Raw genomic sequence first — 20983 nt, 5'->3', positions numbered from 1 at the left:
AGGATAGTTTTAGATTTAAATAAGGATATAGGTGATGAAAGAAGGCTGAGGTAGTTCCCTTTTCTGATGGCTTGTATATTGTCTGTGAAGTAGGAATGAAGTCATCTGCTTAGAACAAAGGGGAAGTGAGCTGAAGAGAGGGTTAAACTCTGCAATAGCCACTATGGAGAACGAGAGAGAAAGAGATGACAAGGGAAATGGAGAAGGATTGCCAGGCAGCATTGAGGGTCCATTTGAAGTTGGAGACCATAAATTTAGAGTGGCACCAGTGATTTATAGTGGCACCAATCTGGGTAGATTTCCAGCAGTGCTTAGCAACCGGAGATGAGCAATAATTGAATTCATCCAAAGTTGGTGTTTTGCCAGAGTTGGGGGGAACAATAGGGCAAGGCTATTGGTAACAGGAGGTTGAAGTGATAAGAAATGATATCTATGCTGGATAGGGAAGGAAGTAAAGACAGAAGGGGCCAGCAAGGTAACACCTCAAACTCATCTCTTCTAAGGAGCGAACTTTATAATACTGTAAATTAGCCATGCTCCCCAGTCTTCTCCATATGTTGGCATCTTTCAGTTTGCTCCTAATTAAGCACTCTATATCCCAATTACCCTAACAACTCACAGCCAAAAAGAGGTGGAAAGGGCAAGTGATCAGTGGAGATAGGACAGTGAGCATCTATACCTGACCCTTTCACAGGTTTTCTGTAAATAAAACCAGCACCCACTCAAATGCTCAAGTCAAAATCTTAGGACTCATCCTCAATTTCACTCTTTCATTCTCTGCCACCGAATACATCCCAAACTCTCTTGGTCCCATTTCCTAATATATCTCAAGCCTATCTATTTCTCTCTATACATACTGCCATCACCTGGGGCCAAGCCACCATTATTTCTAACCCGTGCCTCAGAAATAGCCTTCCCACTGGTCTCTGCTTTCTCCTCTGCACCTTCAAATTCACTCTTCACACAGTAGCCAAAGTGTTCTTTTCAGAATATAAGTCTGGTCATATATCATCACTCCTCCACTTAAAAATCCAAGACTTCCCATTGCTCTTTAAATGAAGTCAAATTCCTTACCACTGAGTTTAAGCTGAATAAAAAAAAATGCAAGAGGAGGGAGCAGAGGAAATATGGAGTTCGGCAAGGACTGTGTGGGTTAGAGAGGAAGGTGGGAAGGAATGAAGGATGTTGAGCAAGGCAGGAGAGTTAGACAAAGGCTGGACCACCAGGGCCTTGGAGGTGGTGGTGGCCAGGAGTTGGGGAGAGTCACCTTTTAAGAAGGCCACTCCGGCTAGTATGAAGACCAGACATACAGGAGGCAAGAGTGACCACAGCTAGGCCAGTTATAAGGACATTATTATATTCAGACAGGAGTTGATGGCAGCTTGGACTAACTGGTGTTGGAGATGGACAAAAGCAAATGGTTTTGAGATTTATTTTAGGAGATAAGATGAAAATCTCAGAACTCCCCTGCTCCTATGTTTGCTGGCTAATGCCTACTCATTATTCTGAGGTCAACTTCCAACTTCTCAGAGAGTCTTTCCCTGACATTCCAGACGAGGTTATATGGAAGCCCAATAAATGTCTGTGCAACTGACATGATAGAGAATATTCTTGAGCATGTACATGGACAAAGGGGAAAGATCTGGTAGAGAGGGAAAGAGTGACGATATCAAAGAAAAGAGGTAATTAATGGAGTGAGATTCCCAAGGAGGAGAGGGGCATGGAATCCAGAATCCAGCTTTGGATCAGAGGAAACAGCTCGTCCTGCACTCCCGCTGTGCTGGGATTGCACTGTGAATCAGTGGTCCCATGCCAGCGACTAGACCCGTGGTTACCACCTCTTGCTAGTTTGAAGCCCCTAAGTGAACTTCAAAATATTTCCTGAATTTTTAGATGTAGCTGTACTTTTCGTACCCATTCATTGACAAAATACACCGCAAGAAGCTCCATGCATTCAGAAAAGCTTTTAATATGTTGTATTTATTATTGATTTTTTTTAGAGAGAGAGGAGGGGAGAGGAATAGAGAGATAGAAACACCAATGAGAGAGAAACATCAATCGGTTGCCTCCTGCATGCCTCCTACCGGGGATCGAGCTTGCAACCCGGGCATGTACCCTGACCAGGAATCAAAGTGTGACCTTCATAGGTCAACACTCAACCAATGAGCCACATCAGCAGGGCAAGAAAAGCTTTTAAATGAGTTTTCTTTTGGTTAATTACAACTTTATTCACTCTTCTTTAAAATAGCTCTTCTTCAAAATATACGTGGGAAATAATTTTTTTCTAGAAAGTGCCTGATGCAATAAAACCATGCAAATCTGGCTGCCCTCGGCCCTAGGCTCTGGAGTCTATAGGGTGGGAGTTGGGATTTAGTCTAGACTGACTTCTAATGGGAACCAATACCATCTGTGACTGTTTGTCTTCCCTAGACTGGAACATCCCTAGGGAGGAGCCCTGCCTTTTTCATATCCTCAGCACCTAGCATAAGACATGAGACAAACAGATTTTTTAAAGTTCTGGTTGAACGAATGAAAACAGAATTATTTACACGATGGATGTATTATTTAAAGTGAGATGCCCGAATAGTCTCAAATATTCAATTTCTTTTAAAAGTCCTGATTTCTTTCCTCCTAGTGATTAAAATAATTCAAATTCAACCCATTTCCTTAAGGTCCTCATTTTGGATTTCCATCTATTTAAGCTGAAAGAGCCTGCCCTGGCTCGGGTTCATTTTTCTGTTTCTAGACAGTCTTCAGCAATGCATCATCTTAGTAACGTGCCTGGCTCATTCCACGAAACGTGCAGGCACATCCTGTCCTTCAGATGTTCCATCCAGCTCAAAACCCAAATTTCTGCATTTGCACATGCTTATTTGGCTAAATGTGTCTTACAGGATTAGATTAAGCCACTGCACACAGCTGACTTTTTATTTTGTACATTAATATAAAAATCCGAAGGGAGGGATCACCTGGCCTTACGTGAATGAAATAAAGAGGCGTTTCAGCCCTTGGCACTTTAATCCGATCCTTTTGATGGGCGAGGCCAACAGAGACACCAAATCTCAGGATGCAATTCTTTAACTTCAGGCTCTTCTTGGAATAATGGAGAGAGAGCTGGCTGTGTGAGCTCTTGGGGGCACTACTCACCGGAAGCAAATTGACAAATGGATTTGAAAGTTCACTTGGAGAATCAGCTGCTATTTCATAGGTGGCCCAGTCTTACTATTGAGTAAGTGTGGTTTTTCCAGCCACCAATTTAAAGTGGTGAAAATGTCCCACATGGGCAGTAGACAATGACAGTTATTGGTTTCAAGACTGAATGTTGGCCTTGAAATAGATGCACAAACACACACACACACACACACACACACACACACACACACACACACAGATGTGCACAAGGGCTGGGGGCCCAGACGCAGTAGATGTAGACTCCTGCTCTGATTGGCTTACTCCTCTGTATCCTCAGTCTCTTCTCCCAACATCCCACCCACCTCCTGCATTTGTGAAAACATGGCTGTTGCCTGAGGAGATCATTGCTCAGGCAGCCCTCTCAGCTGGAAACTTCTGCTGCTGCTGTTATTGTTGTTGTTGCTGTTGTTGTTATTATTATTATTACTACTACAGACCTGAGAATACTATCTCCAAAGGCCTCCCCACCAGGGAGGGAGACCTGCTTGTCCTCCTTCTGCCTCATGGCTGTTTTCAGACCACCTCTCTCTCTCTTTGCAAGAGTGGCAGCTCTCTTGAGACTCATGCATCAGAACATCCCAACTCCCCTCAGATACACGCCCCACTGATGCTACCTGGTCATTGCCTCTTTCCACAGAAGACTTGTTGGTTGTTTTTTCTTTTTTTTTGAGGAAAAGTTAAACCTTATTTATTTTTTAAAATAGACCACTAGGAAAATATATCACAGTCCCGAAACAGCAGACAGAGGCTGTATTATCATTTCAAGTAATAAGTTGTCTGACTTGTTGGTTCTTTATCTTCCTCTATGTTCTAGTTGCTGAGTACCTGAATTCCATACGTATGACTCATTAATACCCCTTGTCATGGGCTGAATTGTGCCCCCCAAGTTCATATGTTCAAGTCCTAAACCCCAGTACCTCAGAATGCGACCCCATTTGGAGATTGTTAAAGAAAATTATTCATGACACTTGTTAAAGAATGTGTTAAGAATGCTAAGGCACAGCCCTGACTGGGTAGCTCAGTTGGTTAGAGCATTGTCCCCATACGTCAACGTTGCGGGTTCTCTGTGACCTCAAGACTCACCTTAGCTCTCTCTTCACTCTCTACACTCTCATTCTCTTCCAGAGCTTTTGATAGCACCCCAAGCTAGCAATTCCCTACTTTATATGCCCAGACCAAACTCTCCTCTGACTTCCATACACGCATTTCCGACCACTTCATTGACCTCTCCACTTGATTCTCAGATTTAACATGTCCAAATGTCCTCGGGCTCTTTCTCCTCATATCCAAGCTTCTAGTCTTTTCCACCTATGCAAAATGCATCACATTCTGCTCAGTTTCTCAAGTCAGAAACCTAGATGCCATCCTTGCTTCTCCTCCTCTTTCAAACTCCTCCCCCACACCCAACCTGTTATCAAGTTCAATCATTTCTATCTCCTAATACATCTTAAAACAATAGATTTTCCTCTCCTTACTGTTGCTGCCACCCACTAATCCTAGTAACATTCATTCTTACCAAGACAATTGCATTGGCCTCTTTTGATTCCCTGAGTTGGCTCTCGGTTTCTCCAATGTATTCCTCACACAGCAGTGAGGGAAATCTTTTTAAAAACACAAATTGGACTACACTGTTTCCTTGCTTATAACCTCCAATAGCTTTCCATTACACTTCAGATAAATGAACACTCCTTTCGTTTACCTGGGATCTGTGGGATCTGGACCATATCTAACTTGAAGCTTTTCTCATTCCATTCTTTTCTCATCAATTCTGTCCCAGCCCCACCTTTACCTTCTCAAACAGAAGCATCATTTTGTTACAGTCAGGTTTTACAAACGCTATTATATTCACCTTTGACATTCTCCCCCTCTCTATGCATGGCTGGCTCCTTATTTTTTGTTTTAATTATAATTTTTAAATAGTTCTTATTCTTAAAATAAAATTTATATATATTGACATGAACAAATGTAAGGCATATATTTTTAACAAATGGCTACATCTGTGTTACCCATACCTCTGTCAAGAAAGTTTTCTTCTCCCAGTCAATACCCAGCCCCAACACAGGCAAACCCCTGTTCTGATTTTCTCACCAGTGGTTTTGTCGATTTGAGAACTTCATATCCATAGGCAAACATAATATGAAACTTTTGTGTCTGGCTTCTTTTTCTCAGTATAATTATGACATCTATGATATTTATCCATGTTGCATGTATCAATAGCATCCATTTTATTGTTGATTGGTATTCCACTGGATGACTATGTCACAATTTTTAAAGCCTATTCTCATACTTACGTATATTTGGGTTGTTTCTCGTTTTTGGCTATTTGGAATCAATTTGCCACAAATTTTTGAATGGAAATTTGCTTTTATAGCTTTTGGGTAACTATTTGGAACTGGAATTAGTGGGCCACAGGGGTTAGTTCTGGGCTTGACTTTGAAAGAAACTGTCAGTACTTTCCCCAAAGTAGATGTACTATTTTATATCTTCACTAGCAATGTACAAGGATTCTGGTTGTTCCCCATCCTTAGTAACACTTTGTTGTCAATCTTTTGAATGATTGCTATTCTAATGAGTATATTGTAGTATACCTGGTATATCAGATGTTAGATATTTTTCTTATTGTCCCACAGGTCACTGAGGCTCTGCTAATTTTAAAAATCTTATTTATTTATTTTTTAAAAAGATTTTGTATTGTTTAAAATATTACATATATTAGGACATATATCTCCTTTTTCCCCCCATTGACCTTCCCCTAGCCTCCCCTACCCCCTGTCGCATGCCCTCATCTCACCCCGCCCCCAGTGTCTTGTGTCCATTGGTGTGCTTATATGCATGCATACAAGTCCTTTGGTTGATCTATTTCCCTCCCTCCCCAACACTCTCCAGCCTTCCCGCTGTAATTTGACAGTCTGTTTGGTGCTTTACTGCCTCTTCATCTATCTTTTTATTAATCAGATTATAATGTTCTAAAATACCACATGATCTCATTCATTTATGGAAAATAAAGAACATTATAACCTGATGAATAAAAAGATAGATATTTCTGTTATTTAGATTAGATCATTTCCATTGATATGTCCTTAAATTCTTCCTTTTCCTCTTTCATTTCCATTCTTCTCTTGAAGCCATCCATTAAGTTTTTTATTTCATGTATTATGTTTTTCAGGTAGAACTTTCTTTCCTGAGACTTTTTATTTTTCCAATTGTCTCAAGAGTGTTTACATTGCTTATTAAAATGGTTTTGTAAGAACTACTTTTAGTCTCTATCAGATAATTCCAGCACCTGTGCCTTCACAATGCTGGCATCTATTAATTGTCTTTTCCCATAAAAACAGAGACTTTCCTGCTTCTTTCTATGGTTTGCTTTTTAGAATATATTCTGGAAATTTTGAAAAGTATAAACCTTTGAATCTGGACTCTATGATTTCAGATGAGGAATCTACAATCATTTGACTAGGTGTTTTCTCATAGGTAATGTGTTCTTTTTTCCTGGCTGCTTTTAAGGCCTGTTTTCAAAGGTGTAATTATGAAGTTCCCTGAGTTTATCCTGTTTGGGGTTTGCATGGTTTCTTAGATCTGTAAGTTTGTGTATTTGGCAAATTTTGGGAGTTTTCAGTCAGCATTTCTTTAAATACTCTTTTAACACCATTCACTCCTGTAACCCTGATGACACAGATGTTGGATCTTCTTTTCCCAAAGGTGACTAGGGTTCTGTTTATTATATTTTTAATCTATGTCCCTTCATCTGCTCAGAGCAGATGAATTCTACTGTGCTGTCATCAAGTTCACCAATAGTATCCTGTCATCTCCTCTCTACTATTAAGCCCACTCAGAAACTTTTTCATTTGTTATCGTAGTTTTTAGTTCTATGATTTCATCTGGTTATTTTTATGACTTCTATTTCTTTGTTGAGTTTCATATTTTTCATTTGTTCCAGGCAACTGTGTAATTAATTGTTAAATATTCTTATGATGGCCATTTAAAAATCTTTGTCATATAATTCCAACATCTAATTCATCTCAGGGTTGGCATCAGTTGTCTTTTATAATTCAAATTGTGGTTTTCTTGGTTTCTGTTTAATGGATACTTTTCATTTGTATCTTAGACATTTTTCCAATATGTTAGGGGCCTCTTGGTATTGTTTAAATCTTTTCTTTAACAGGCAGTCACCTTGTTTAGTGTTTTGGGTTAGCATGTGGGCCTTGACCTACTTTTTTGAACATGCTTCCAACGGCAATTTAATTGGAAAGGCCTTTGTAGTATTTGGGCCTTTGTGCTTTATTTGGTGCCATTGGGGTTCCCACTGGTGCCTACTGGCATTTAATGGGGAGAAAGAGATTTTCCCCAGTTCACCTGGTTGGATGTCTCTTTCTGGGGAAGGTATGTGGTGGGATCCCTTCACAGGTGCCCTCAACTGCCTGGTTTCTCAGGGGAGGAGAAGAGTTTGGGGCCCATGGGGACAATAAGACTTCTTGAACCATGACACTTGCCATGACTGAGTTCTTGTTTTTTTCTTTTTAGTGCTTCCTGCCAACCTTGGGGAAGGAGAGTCTCCAACCCAAGGAAATAGAAGCTTTCATTTGCTATAACCTGGTCTCCCCTCCACAGTTTGCCCACTGGCCTTGATATCTTTTAATGGGAAAGTGACTCTTAGACCCATTCAGATAAGAGACTTCTGTTCCTGGTCAATCGATCTCCTTCATTTGAGATGTTGGGCTCACCTAATTTTGCTCACGGGATTTCTATTCAATCTAGGGGGAAACTGAGTCTACGTGGACTGCTTTCTGCTGTTAGATTGTAGGTCAGGAGATGCTGGCCTGGATGGCCTTCCTTTGTTGGATTGGGCCGGGGGTGAGGGGTGGGGAGGAGACGCAAAATGCCCTGTGACTGTGCTGTTCCTCTAGTCCTGGTATGGTAGACCAGCTCAGCTCACCTTCCCCTAGCTACCTTACTACCTAATTATGTCTTCTTACTTGAGTTCTTCTTTGGTTACCTTTTGCACAATTTCCTGGGTTTATGGTTGTACTTACTGGGGATATACAGGGAAAAAAATGAATGGGTCTATACAATCTCTGTGAACTGGAAGTACTGATAATTTTTTTTTGTTCCTCTGTTATTCTTTTTATGTCTTTTGAGGTTTAATTAAATATATTTAGTACTTCTTTTTGCTTACTCTCTTGGCTTTTGTCTATATCTCTGTGCAGTATTTTTTAGTGGTTGACCTGAAAATTATAATATACATCTTTTACTTGTTACAGCCTTTTATGTTATATCTTAGGAGTTTTATAGATTTGCATTTGACATTTAGGCTATGATCCATTTTGAGTTAGTTTTCATGAAATAGTAAGATCTGTGTGTCTAGATTCATTGTTTTGCATGTGGATGGATGAATGTCTACCTTTTCTCCAGTGTACTGCCTTTGTTTCTTCATCAAAAATCAACTGACTATACTACTTAGTGCGTCTATTTCTGGTCTCTATTCTGTTCCACTGGTCTATTTGTCTATTCTTCCACCAGTCCAACACTGTATCGTGTATTGTAGCTTTATAGTAAGTCTTGAGTAGGGAAGTGTCAGTCCTCTGACTTTGTTCTCCTTTAATATTGTGTTAGCTCTTCTAGGTCTTTTGCCTCTCCATATAACCTTTAGAATCAGTTTGTCTATATACACAACATAACTTGCTGGGATTTTGATTGGTATTGGATCTATAGATCAAGCTGGGAAGAACTGACATCTTGACAATACTGTGTCTTTTTATCCATGTATGCGAATATCTCTCCACTTAGATTTTCTTTTGCCAGAGTTTTGTGGTTTTCCTTATATAGATCTTGTACATACTTTGTTAAATTTATACCATAGTATTTCATTTTTTGTTGCTCATGTAAATGATACTGTTTTTTAATTTCACATTCCAATTGTTCATTGCGTGTCTATATAAAAGCAATTGTCTTTTGTATGTTAATCTTGTATCCTGAAATCTTGCTATGATCACTTGTTCTTCCAGGAGTGTTTTGTTGTCAATTCTCCAATATTTTTTATGTAGATAATTATGTCACTGTGAACACAGTTTATATCTTCCTTCCCATTCTGTATATATATTTTTCTTATTGTATTAGATTGGGTTTTTAATATAATGTTAAAAATCAGTGCTGAAACCTGGCTGGGTGGCTCAGTTAGTTGGGTGTCATCCTAAGCACCAAAAGGTTGCTAGTTTGATTCCCAGCCAGGGCATCCCTGGTATGGGGCATGCAGGAGGCAACCAATCACATCAATGTTTCTCTCTATCTCTCCCTTTCTTTCTATCTAAAAATCAATAAATAAACTTTTTTTAAAAGTGGTGAGAGGGGACATCCTTGCCTTGTTCTTAATGGTAATAAGAAAGCATCTATTACTATTAAGTATGGTGTTAACTGTAGGTTTTTGTAAATGTTCTTTATCAAGTTGAGGAAGTTCCCCTCTATTTATATTTGGCTAAGAGTATAAGGGGTATAGGAGGGGGGATAGTGATGGGGAAAAATTAAATTAAATCAAATTAAAAAGAGCATTTATCATAAATGGGTTTGGGCTTTTGTCAAATGTTTTTCTGCATCTACTGAGATGATTATATGATTTTTTCTTCTTTAGCCTGTTGATGTGATGGATTACATCAGTTGATCTTCTTCCAGATAATTTTAATAGCACTTATCTCTAGATGCACACATACACACAATTTTGTTTCCTTTTTTATTCTCTGTCATCTCCACTGAACTGTAAACTCAAGCACCTAGTATACTATGTTCTCAGTAAATATGAGTTGAATGAACTATTCCCCACTTACATTTATTTGTATAGATTGAGAAGCCATGGGAGGAGGATGGCTGTTTATTGGAGTCTAGGAACAGCATAGAGAAGGAGAAAACCAAAGGGAGAGATGCTGTGCTTCTGTCCCTCCCTCATTCCTGCATCCAGATGCCAGGTTTCAGTCTCACTGGTGAGAGGGATAAAGCCAAAGCTGATCGAGTTGTTTTGTACAGAGATATCATGGACTCGGGAACAAACAGAACGGCTTTGGGCCCAGGTGACAGAGTTGTAGAGAAGACTGTGATCCTGTTTTATAGATGTTGTAATCCACCAGGTGGGAGCTCAGAGGTATGGTAATTTGAGCATTAAACATGACCTCCTTTGCATCTGCAGGCTGCATGGAGGTTTATGCAACATACAAAAGAATCAGAGCTCAGCTTGACATGCTTTAAAATATGCCTAGATTTAAAATAATCCCAATCTGTTTGTGTGTTGTTGTTTTCAGAGCGGCTTATCTTTACTTGAGTCCTAGTCCCTGGAAACATCAGTTCCATTTGACTGGTTTCACAGTTTAGATGTATTGTCTAACAGGACTCTACCTGGCTGGCAGATCCTTCTTCTGGATCCAGTGTCCAGAACATCTGAACTTCTGTAACCCCAGAGCCCTCCAGGCCAGAAGGGGACCTCCAAGAAGCCTGTTCTTTCATCTCTAGCCGTGATTTGGCTTATATTACTAATATCCATCATCTAGACCCTTGTCTGCTGGCAACGACTTTCACCCTTTGTTTTCAGAAAATCTTCAGTGTTCAGGTTGGAAGGCTTCTGATTCTTGCTCCATATTTCTGTCCATTGCAGCTTATAATGAACACCTGTGGGATTTTTTCCCCTCCAAAATCTATTGACCCATCTTCTGGTTAAAAAAAAAAATCTTGAGCTGGACTGGCGTGGCTCAGTGTTTGAGCATCGACCTATGAACCAGGAGGTCACGATTCAATTCCCGGTCAGGGCATAAGCCTGGGTTGTGGGCTCGATCCCCAGTGTGGGGCTTGCAGGAGGCAGCCAATCAATGATTCTCTTTCACCATTGATGTTTCTATTTCTCTCTCTCCCTCTCCCTTCCTCTCTGAAATAAATAAAAATATTTTTTAAAAATTTAAAAAGATCTTGAATTTTCTTTGGAGAGGTACTCTTTCTCCACTCTAAGTTCCAGTGGTTCAGGTGGGTTACCGCTGCCACCTCTCACAGTAGGTCCTAATTGCCCTAAGCATATCAGTGTGTGGCCTAACTTTAGGCACTGGGATTGGTACAAGTATGATCACATGGCCTAATTGGACCAACAAGAGCTAGACACAGGATTTTGTGTATACTGTTGACACACACACACACACACACACACACACACACACACACACACACACAGCCTCTCTCTTCCTGGCGGGTGTAGATTGCAATGGATGAAAGGTCTGAGTGCAGCTGTAGCCTTCTTATGCCCACAAATGAGGAAGGAACCTGTCAAAGACAACACATTAAGAAGAGCAGGGACTAATCAAGAGACAGAGAAAACTGGGTCCTGGTGACATTGTTCCAAGCCCTGTATGAAGCCTGAAAACCATTCTGCCCCCTGCCTTTATCAGTTTTGTGATCCATTTCAGATTAGTCATTTTAGGTTGGATTTTCTGTGATTTTCAGCCAAAAGAAATTGTGAACAATACACTATTCATTTTGTCTTTAAACACTGCCAGTGCAATGTTCCTTGCTAGCTTTATCTTCTGTGTGTGCTGGCATAGCTGCTGACCTCGGGTGCATGGTCCTAAACTCTGATTTTCCCATGGACTTCAGATTTAGAGCTTTCTGATGGCTTGATTTTGGTGTCCTCTCATGGGAGCACCTGATCCTGGTCCCACAATTCCACAGTCCACCTGCAGCGCTGTCTCCTGAGCCACTGACACTGTCTTAAGCCAGACTCCAGACTTTGGTTTTTACCCTGGCACTGCCTAGACTCCATATCTGGAACAAGTTTCAGTAGAATTATTAGAACTCACTCAAAACTATCCACAAAAATAATTTTACCCTACTCAACATTTATACTGATCTGTGTATACTCAGAACTCGGTAAACCGCTGCAAGCAATTTTCTCTTTGAGCCATGTTACATACATACGTTTTTGCCTGTCCAGCACCTCTTAAAGCCTGGGAAGCCTATCTCACCTGACAAACCAAGTGTTATTAACCCAGAAGGAACATGAGAGAAGAGAAGAGGGGACCACAGTGCATGTTTCAATGGGATGCTTGTGCTTCTTTCAGAAGATGTGATAGAGACTGCCTGGGAGTCATGTCAGTTTCATCCCAACTTCTAATATGAGCTGAAAGTCTGTGCGCTCACATATGTTGGTAAAAGCCAGTAAATTATCACCAACCCAGCATCTCAGGGTTTCTGTTCCTGCTGCATAGACACTCAAATTCCTGACACTGTCTGGAAGCAGAGGTGCCACCCAGGAAATAGCACTTCATCCTTTTGGATTATCCTGCAAGACGGAGAGAATTGTGACTTATCTTCTCTTGCTTTGCAGATGAAAGTAGCAAAAACTGAGAGTCATGGGACCACAGAATGTGTGTGAAATCTTAAGGAGCTAAAATTAGCTACACTTATTCTTCTAATGTGTAGAAAAAGGAATCAAAGTCTAGAGATGTCAAGTGACTTGCCCAAGGTCACACAGTCCGTTGGTGGCAAAGTCGGGATGAAGATTTTGGTCTCCTTACTCCCAAAGCAGCACCCTTTGGATCACATCCTCCGGGGCTTTATAATCAGCAACATCTAATGTTTGAGGACATATTACTTTCAGAAAAAGTTCATATTTAATTCTTCATGTAAGGAGGTGTATATGTTAGCTATTTTAAGGTACCAAACTACATCAAACTTAGTGACTTTAAGACACAATCATTTATTATTTCTCACAAGTTCACTGATTGGCTAGACAACTCTTCTGGTCTGGACTGGGCCAGCCCACTTTCAACAGTGCTCACCCGTGTGTCTGCTATCTGAGGGGGACTGGCTTGTCTAGAGGAGCTCAGTTAGGGTGGCTCTTCTCTGCCCTGTGTGTTCTTTCATCCTCCAGCAGGAGACTTGGGCTTGTTCACATGACAGCTGGGTAAGTTTCCATGAGAGAGAATGGAAGTATCCAAGGCCTCTTGAGAGGTAGGCTAGGAACTGGTGCTATCTCACTTCTATCATTATCTGTTGGCTAAAGCAATTCCTGAGGCCGGCCCAGATTCAAGGGGCCAGGAAATAGATTCTAATCCTAGATGGGAAAATGTGCAAAGTCATATTTCAAGAGGCATGGATGCAGGGAAAGAAATAATTATGGATTTGCAGACCTTATACCTCAGAGGACATGATGGTCTTTTGTTTCAAAAAAGGGCCTAATTCACTGTAGCTCTTGGCATAAACACAGCAGGAGCTCAATGCAAACACAGCAATTGAATTTTGCCATTTCATTATTTACTAGTATGAGAGTATATGTGGGTGAGTTTATGATGTGTGTGGGTCTATAGAGTTGTGTGTGAGTACATGTACATATATACATGTGAATTTGTATTCTTTTACGTCTTTTGAGATGCAGGCTTCTGCAAGGACAATTTGAAAGATAGGACATTTCAGGACCACGGAGAGAAGCCTGATCTGAGCAGGTAGGTCATGTCAGGTCCCCAGCAGAGTCCCTCCCAAGTGGCAGACCATCAGTTAGAGTCTGTTCCTGGTAGCAGCAGCACATTGGGTAATCATTTTCATTTCTAATATGACAAAAGACTCAAATTCATCTGTACAGAAAAAGTGTTTCCTGGAAAACCATCTCAAAAGGAACACACTAGGGAAGGGAGATCAGCTTTGGACACAGCCTCCTTCAAGGGGCATTTACCCTCAGGAACAACATTCATCTCCTGATCCCACAGGTACTTGCTTACCTGAGGCTTCCTGGCCACCACCACTTCCAACATTTCAGTATGTCCTAACCCAGTGGTCGGCAAACTCATTAGTCAACAGAGCCAAATATCAACAGTACAACAACTGAAATTTCTTTTGAGAGCCAAATTGTTTAAACTTAAACTCCTTCTAATGCCACTTCTTCAAAATAGACTTGCCCAGACCGTGATATTTTGTGGAAGAGCCACGCTCAAGAGGCCAAAGAGCTGCATGTGGCTCACAAGGTACAGTTTGCTGACCACTGTCCTAACCTATCCTCACTTTGTAACTGGACAAAGTCCATACCTCCTACCTCAGCCACACTGAGGTTCCAGACTTTGCCACAACTCATATTAATCACTGAACAGACACTTGGCTAGGTGCTAGGTATATAAAGTGAAAACAACAGTCATGGCCCTGTTCATAGATAACTCACAGTCTAGTAGGAAAGGAGACAATAACTAAAGGAATAATCCAACACATAAATACACAAAATTGTGATTAAACCATTTTAATAAAAACAACAGGGTGCTTTTAAAAGAGAATAAGGAGCAGCCAGTTTAGATCAGGTGGTTGGGAAAGTCTGCACTGAAGAGGTGAAATTCCAGTTGAGACCTAGAGGATGTCAAGGGGCCAGCCATATATAGGGAGGAGGAGGGACCATTCTATCAGGGGAAACAGTAGGTACAAAGGGCCTAGAGCAAAAAAAGCTTAGCGATTAAGCCTCTGAAAGAAGTTCAATGGGACTGAAATCTAGTAATTATGAGAGAGAAGTTCAAGATGAGAGTGTAGAAATAGCAGAGGCAAAATGATACTTGGTCTGCAGACTGTTATGGAGTTTGGATTTTACTGTAAGAGCAATAGTAAAATAGTGCAGTATTTTCTCAGGAAATTCAGATATGGCCACCTTCATCTCCATTGAGAATGCCTAACTTAGCAAATATTCTAGGAAACAAAGAGGGAAACACCTCCAGTCCACCTCCCTGTCCCCAAAGTGAACAGATTTGCAGGACAACTTCCTTGTCCTCATGGACTAACCTAGACACAAGCCCGGTAGGATTCAGCTGCCACGGACCAAGACATATAACCTTGGATTTCATGTAGGTCCCCCTGCCAGGCCTGATGGGTTATTTTTTTTCTCCTAAGACTTGTCTTCTCTTCTTCTCATGCACCATGAACCTAGGATGTGCTGATCCCACCTACCTCAGCATCAATCAGTCCTGTCTTTGTTCTCACCTCTTCCTGTCTAGCTCCTGGATTACACCTCCCCTCACCAATATTTCAAGCCTTTCAGCTAGAACAAACCTGACACTCCCCTCCTTTCCTCTCCTGGAGGTGCCCCCATTTTCTCTTCCCTGGGCCCATTTACTTGCTAAATGATCAAGTAACTCTACTTCTTTGGAAAATCTTGGCAAAAACCAATGGCTATCAATAACCACCAGTAACCCCTTTTATTCTTCCCTCAACCCATTCTACTATCCTGTTATGGTGAAAAACAGCTCCCAAACATGTGTGTCTAATAACCTATATGCCGAGCATAATCTTAGGTGTTTTCTTCGCAATGCCTATTTAATCCATGTACAATACCGAAATACAAGGCTGGCAGGTTTTATTTTCAATGGTGACCACCATATCTCCTGTTTCATATGCTCTTCTAGACCCTTCCCACTCCCCCATAAAGAGGCAGAGCTTAATTCTCTGCCATTGAATGTGGCTGCCCTGTGAATCACTTTTAATCAATAGAGTGCAGTGGAAGTGACAGTGATGTCTGAGGCTTGGTCCCTAAAAGGAGTGCAGCTTTCCCTTGTTAGCTGGGGCTGTCATTTTTGGAACTCTGAGTTGCCATGTAAGGAGTTCATCCCTGAGACTATTCAGCTGGAGAGGCCATGTGTACGAACTCCAAGGAGCAGCCCAGCTGTGCTTGCAGCCGACAGCTGGCACGAACTGCCAGGCATGGAGTGAGCATCTTGGACGTTCAGCTCAGCTGAGCCTTTGGACGGCAGCAGCACCACATGATGTCTGACTGCCATCATATGAGAGCCTCTGAGCAGATCTGCCCAGCCTCACCTTCCCCAAATTCCTGACCCTCAAAGTCATGAGTGGTTGTTTTAAACAGGTAAGTTTTTGGATAGTTTATTACTAAACAATAAGAACCAGAACAATAGGGATTGTTATTGGCCCTGATTTACAGCTGAGGAATCTGGAGCCAAACAAAGTAAATCTCTTGCCCACAGTCAAGGAGCTCATCATCCAAATCCTTAATCCTTATCAGTGGTGAGACTGGAGTCTTAGGTCTTAAATGTCATGAGACCTGTGCTGTTAGTTTGTATGCTGTCACTGCCCTTCTGTTCAGCAGTGATCGGAACAACTCCATTATGGGGATGATACAAGGTTCTTAGCTATGAACCTCATTTTGGGATGGAACCCAAGGCTGAAAGCTTCTGTTCCAGGCTCATATTAGGAATTAACCTCACGGATTTCCCTCTGGCTTTCCAGGTGGATACACATGTCATGGATGGCCTATGGGTCCTGCCCACCTTGTCCACTAACTAGCAGGGGTGTTCCCTTCTCCTTCAGAAGGTGGCATTGACCACCAGTTAAGAACATGGACTGGACTCTGCTATTGAGTAGCCCTATTACTTTGGAGCAAGAGGTTATTCCAGTTCCCTAAGCCTCAGGTTTCTCAGCTAGAAAATGGGATGATTATAGAACCTAATTCATAAGGGTGTTTAGGGTGTTAAATGAAATAATGTATATAAAGTACTTATCACACTTCCTGGCAGTTGATATTTTCATTTAAATGTTCCCTCAGATCATTTAAATTTACAGACAGATACACACTGAGTTCTCCAAGCCACCTGCCCCTCCTCCTGCTCCACCCAGCCCCTTTAAAAGTGTTTAGTTCACCTGGTTATCTTCACAAAAGCAGTGATTAAAGATCGAGTCCCACCTTCCCAAGTTGGTAAGAAAATATACCCAGTGAGAGGAGGTGGTCTCAACACAGGGTCTCATGTCTGCATTTCTTCATTTGAAGGCAGGATTGTCATCACAGAATGATGAAGAATTTGGGTACTTAACTTCATTGGCTCTCAGTCTCTTCATACGAAAAATGGAAATGACATTGATTACTTCATGGCGGATGTGAGCAGTCAATGAGATGATGAATGTCAGAGCTTAGAGAAGGATTACAGTTTTTCCCTCCCTCTCTCCTCTTCTTTGACCCACTCTCTAAAGAGTGGCTAAGTATTACATCTCTCCCTCCCTCCTTTCATTGTAACCAGAGATCTCCAGGCTTGTAGAAAGGGCTTAAGGGGTTGAATTCCTTCTATGGAAACTCAAGCAAAGCTGGGACACTCTTTGTTCCACCCTCTTGGTGGGACTCAGAAGTCTCTCTTCTATCTTCAGGAGATAGGAAGGGCAGAGTTTGGAGCTTCAATGGGGTTCTGGGCTGTCGCAGGGACTTTGGGAAGACCTGAGGAAGCAAAGGATGGAAGCAACGTTAGGTCATGTGAAGAGTACTGGGTTTGAGAGTCAGAAGTCCTGAGTGTCAACTCATGGATCTTTCCCTTTTTTATCCATCTCCCCTTGGCACTGAGCATCAATTTCCACTTCTGTAAAAATGGAACAATAGTATGCTCGTCTTACTTATGACCTAATTGTGAGGTTTGAAGAAGACAAGCAGGTGTGACATTATTGCTATTAGTCTTGGGTAGGAACCTAGTCTACTCTTGAAAAACAAAGACCCAATTAGCAGGAGTCCTCAGGCAGAAGTGGAGGGTAGGAGCCCAGCTATTTGCACTGAGTACCACCTCCTTCCTCCTGGAGAGGAGTAAACTTTCTGCAAGAGTCCCATATCTCTTGCCTCTGGGAAAGATAGCATCCTAGCTAGCTCTGTGAAAGCAAGTCTAGACTCACCCTCTATCTCATTGTTCACATCCAATCATCATCAAGTCTAATGAATTAAATCAGAATAATCAGTAATTATAGAGCATTTGCAATGTACCAGGGATGGTTCAAGTGACTTACATGGACTATCTCATTTTATTCATAAAATAACTGATATGAGGTGGTTTCTTTTATTACCCTTAGTTTACAGATGAAGAAGTCCAGTGCAGAGATATTAAGTAATTTGTCTAAGATCACACAGCTGGTAAGGGATACAGAAAGGCTTTGAATCCATCTCCCAATGTACTAAGCTCTCGCACCACACCTGCCACCATCATCTCTTGCCAAGATTCCTGTAGCATCTCTTTGCTGGAATAACTGCCCCTGGTTTTCCCTTCTCTAAGCCATCCTCCACACAGCTACAGAGAAATCCTTCCAAAACACAGCTCTGATCACATCATTCTCTGGTCAAAGCCATTCAATGGCTCCCTATTTTTTTGCAGGATGAAGTCCAGGCTTCTTCAATTGGCCCATAAATCCCTGTGCAATCTGGCTCCTGTCTGCCTTTTTCCAGCCCGTTTCCCACTGAACCGTGTTCATCTTACACTCAGGGACACTGGGATGTTCTATACTTTTTCATTCTGCTTCAACTTAGTGCATTCAAATCCTTAATCCTCCTGAAATGCCTCTTCATCACCCGAAAACTCCTACTCATTCAACCCAAATGTGGAGCCCACCCTGACCTGCCCAGGCCCCTGGGTTCTGCTCCCTGTGCATCCTGGGCCTATTCTCACTATAGTGTCCATCACCTTGAAAGGCACCAATGTGTCTGAAGACTTATCTGTCCCAACAGACCATGGGTTCCAAAAGGCAGGATCCTCCTTAGCTCCCCAGCAACTCCCACAAGGCCAGTTCAATAAGGCATTAACAAACGAGTGCTGAAAAATACTTTCAGGCATGAAGAATTGTCACTATTATTAGGAGGCACAATACAGGCAACAGTGCCCTCGGGACTCCAACCTATCACCTTGGCTTCCTACTCAGCCTCAGCAACTCTGCCTGTGTCCCTCTTCTCCTAGGTGATACCCAAACCCAGAAGTGGATGGGTTTCAGCATCCAGACACCCCTTACTTTTAACTTTCTCTTTTCACTATTCCAACCCCTCGGGCTCCTTCAGATTCTGCTTCTATCACCAACCCAGACCAGGTAGGGACAACTCCTGGTTCCCTTTTTAGACCTCCTGCTTTCTCAGCTAGATTTCATTAAGACAGGCACAGGGTCTTTAAGAGATGCATTTGTGAGCAACTAGGGGAATCAAAGAAGAAAGCAGTGGCTAGTGAAGGTAGATTTTATGAACCCCAGGCGTCTGCTTGTGTCTGTCCTCCATCCTAAGCATCTTAGACTCATTGGGAATGTTTGTGGCATGAATGAATGAATGAATGGATGGATGGATGGATGACTTGTTGAATCACTCACGCTGGCTCAATTCTATCGTCAGGACACTGCTAAGAGCAGCCGTGCTAGGTCACGTGTACAATGGTTACTAGAAAACACTTAGCAGTACGTGCCTTGTCAGAGGGGCGGGAAGACTGCTCCTTCAGGACTTCTCAGGGCACAGGATGCCTCAGGGCCTGGCCCCAGTCAGGGGGAGGAGACATGGGAGAAGAACAACATTTTCCTGGGCCCAGGACTGGAATTTCAATTGTCCACTTGAAAGGGAGACAGACCATCATCATCCAGCTCATCTCTGCGCCAGCCTCAGGATAGCCCTGTGAGAGCTGCCAGGGAATCTGCCAGGTGTTTTATTTTTCACTTCGTGTGTAAATGACATCTAGCTCCCTTTCCTACCAGAGGGAGGTTTCTGCTTAATTCGGGCTCTGGAGAGATGTCTCCGGCAACCCGGCAACCCACAGCCATAGCGGTGAGGTTTATCTAATTGTACATGCAGGCCCACCTCTCTGTTCTGCTTCAGGAGGCTTTGCTATTTATTGCACACCCCGCAATGCACGAACTGTCACCTCTTCTGTGAAGCCTTCCCAGCCACGTGGCTCACAGCCTCCACTGGAGCCCCCTCTCTCCCTGACTGCATCACCCACACACAACCCAACCAGGTACCCATTAGCTTTTGCTACATAATAAACATCGCATAATTTGTGGGCTTAAAACATTAAGCATTATGAGCTCATAATTGGGTGGGTGGTTATGCTGGCCTCTGACAGTTTCAGTCATCTGCCAGAGAGGTTCTGCTGGCCGGGGACATGGGGCCACTGCACCACATGCCCTTCATCCTCTAACAGGCTAGTTGAGCTTGTCTGCATGACAGGCAGATTCTCAGGCCAGGGCAGAAGCTGCGGGGCCACGTGAGGTCTGAGCTTAGAACTGGAGCAATGGCCCATCTGCCCCATTCTAGCAGCTAAAGCAAACCACAGAGGCCAGGACTGATTTCAGGGTGGGGAAACAACTTCCACTCTTGAAGGGAGGAGCTTCGAACTCACATTGCAAAGGGGCGAGCATATATGGAGGGAAGAAACCCATCTACACAAGGGGTCTGTTATCGCTGTGTTATTATTTCAACTTGAATCTGATAAGGAGTAGGTCTGAGGCTGAAATCCAGGAACACTGGCCCCAAGTCACTGTCAAGAGAAAGTCTAGTATTTCACCTGTAGCTTTGGTGTCTACAGACCTTGATTTGAATGATGTCTCTGCTGCTTACTCTTCATGTGACCTTGGGCTAGTCGCTTGCTCTTTTTGTGCTTCAATTTCCTTTTCTACAAAATAAGGATAGGAATAATTCCAACCCCACAAAATTGTAAGAATTAAGTGAATAGGGGAATAAAGCACCGTGCCTGGCATGGTGAAAGCTTAATGAAAGTGGTGTTTATTATCAGTGTTTTCATTAAAAACAACAGTCATTATTTCACCTGCCACAAAGTAAAGCAATGGGATCTTCATCCCAAACTCTAATACTGCAAGTTCCTCAAGGGCAGGGACTGGATGCACAAAAATATTTATTGCATCTTTATTTATAATAAGAAAAAATTTGAAAGCAGCATAAATATCCAGCAATGGGGGGGGGGGGTTGGTTAAATGAATCTGAGTACACCGACCCAAAGGACTGCAGTGGAGTCATTTAAAATGATGTAGAGCTGTGTGTGCTGACATTGAAAGCTGA

This window comes from Cnephaeus nilssonii (genome assembly GCF_951640355.1).
Source record: "Cnephaeus nilssonii genome assembly, chromosome: 7".
In the NCBI taxonomy this organism is placed as follows: Eukaryota; Metazoa; Chordata; class Mammalia; order Chiroptera; family Vespertilionidae; genus Cnephaeus; species Cnephaeus nilssonii.
This window is presented reverse-complemented; position numbering follows the sequence as displayed.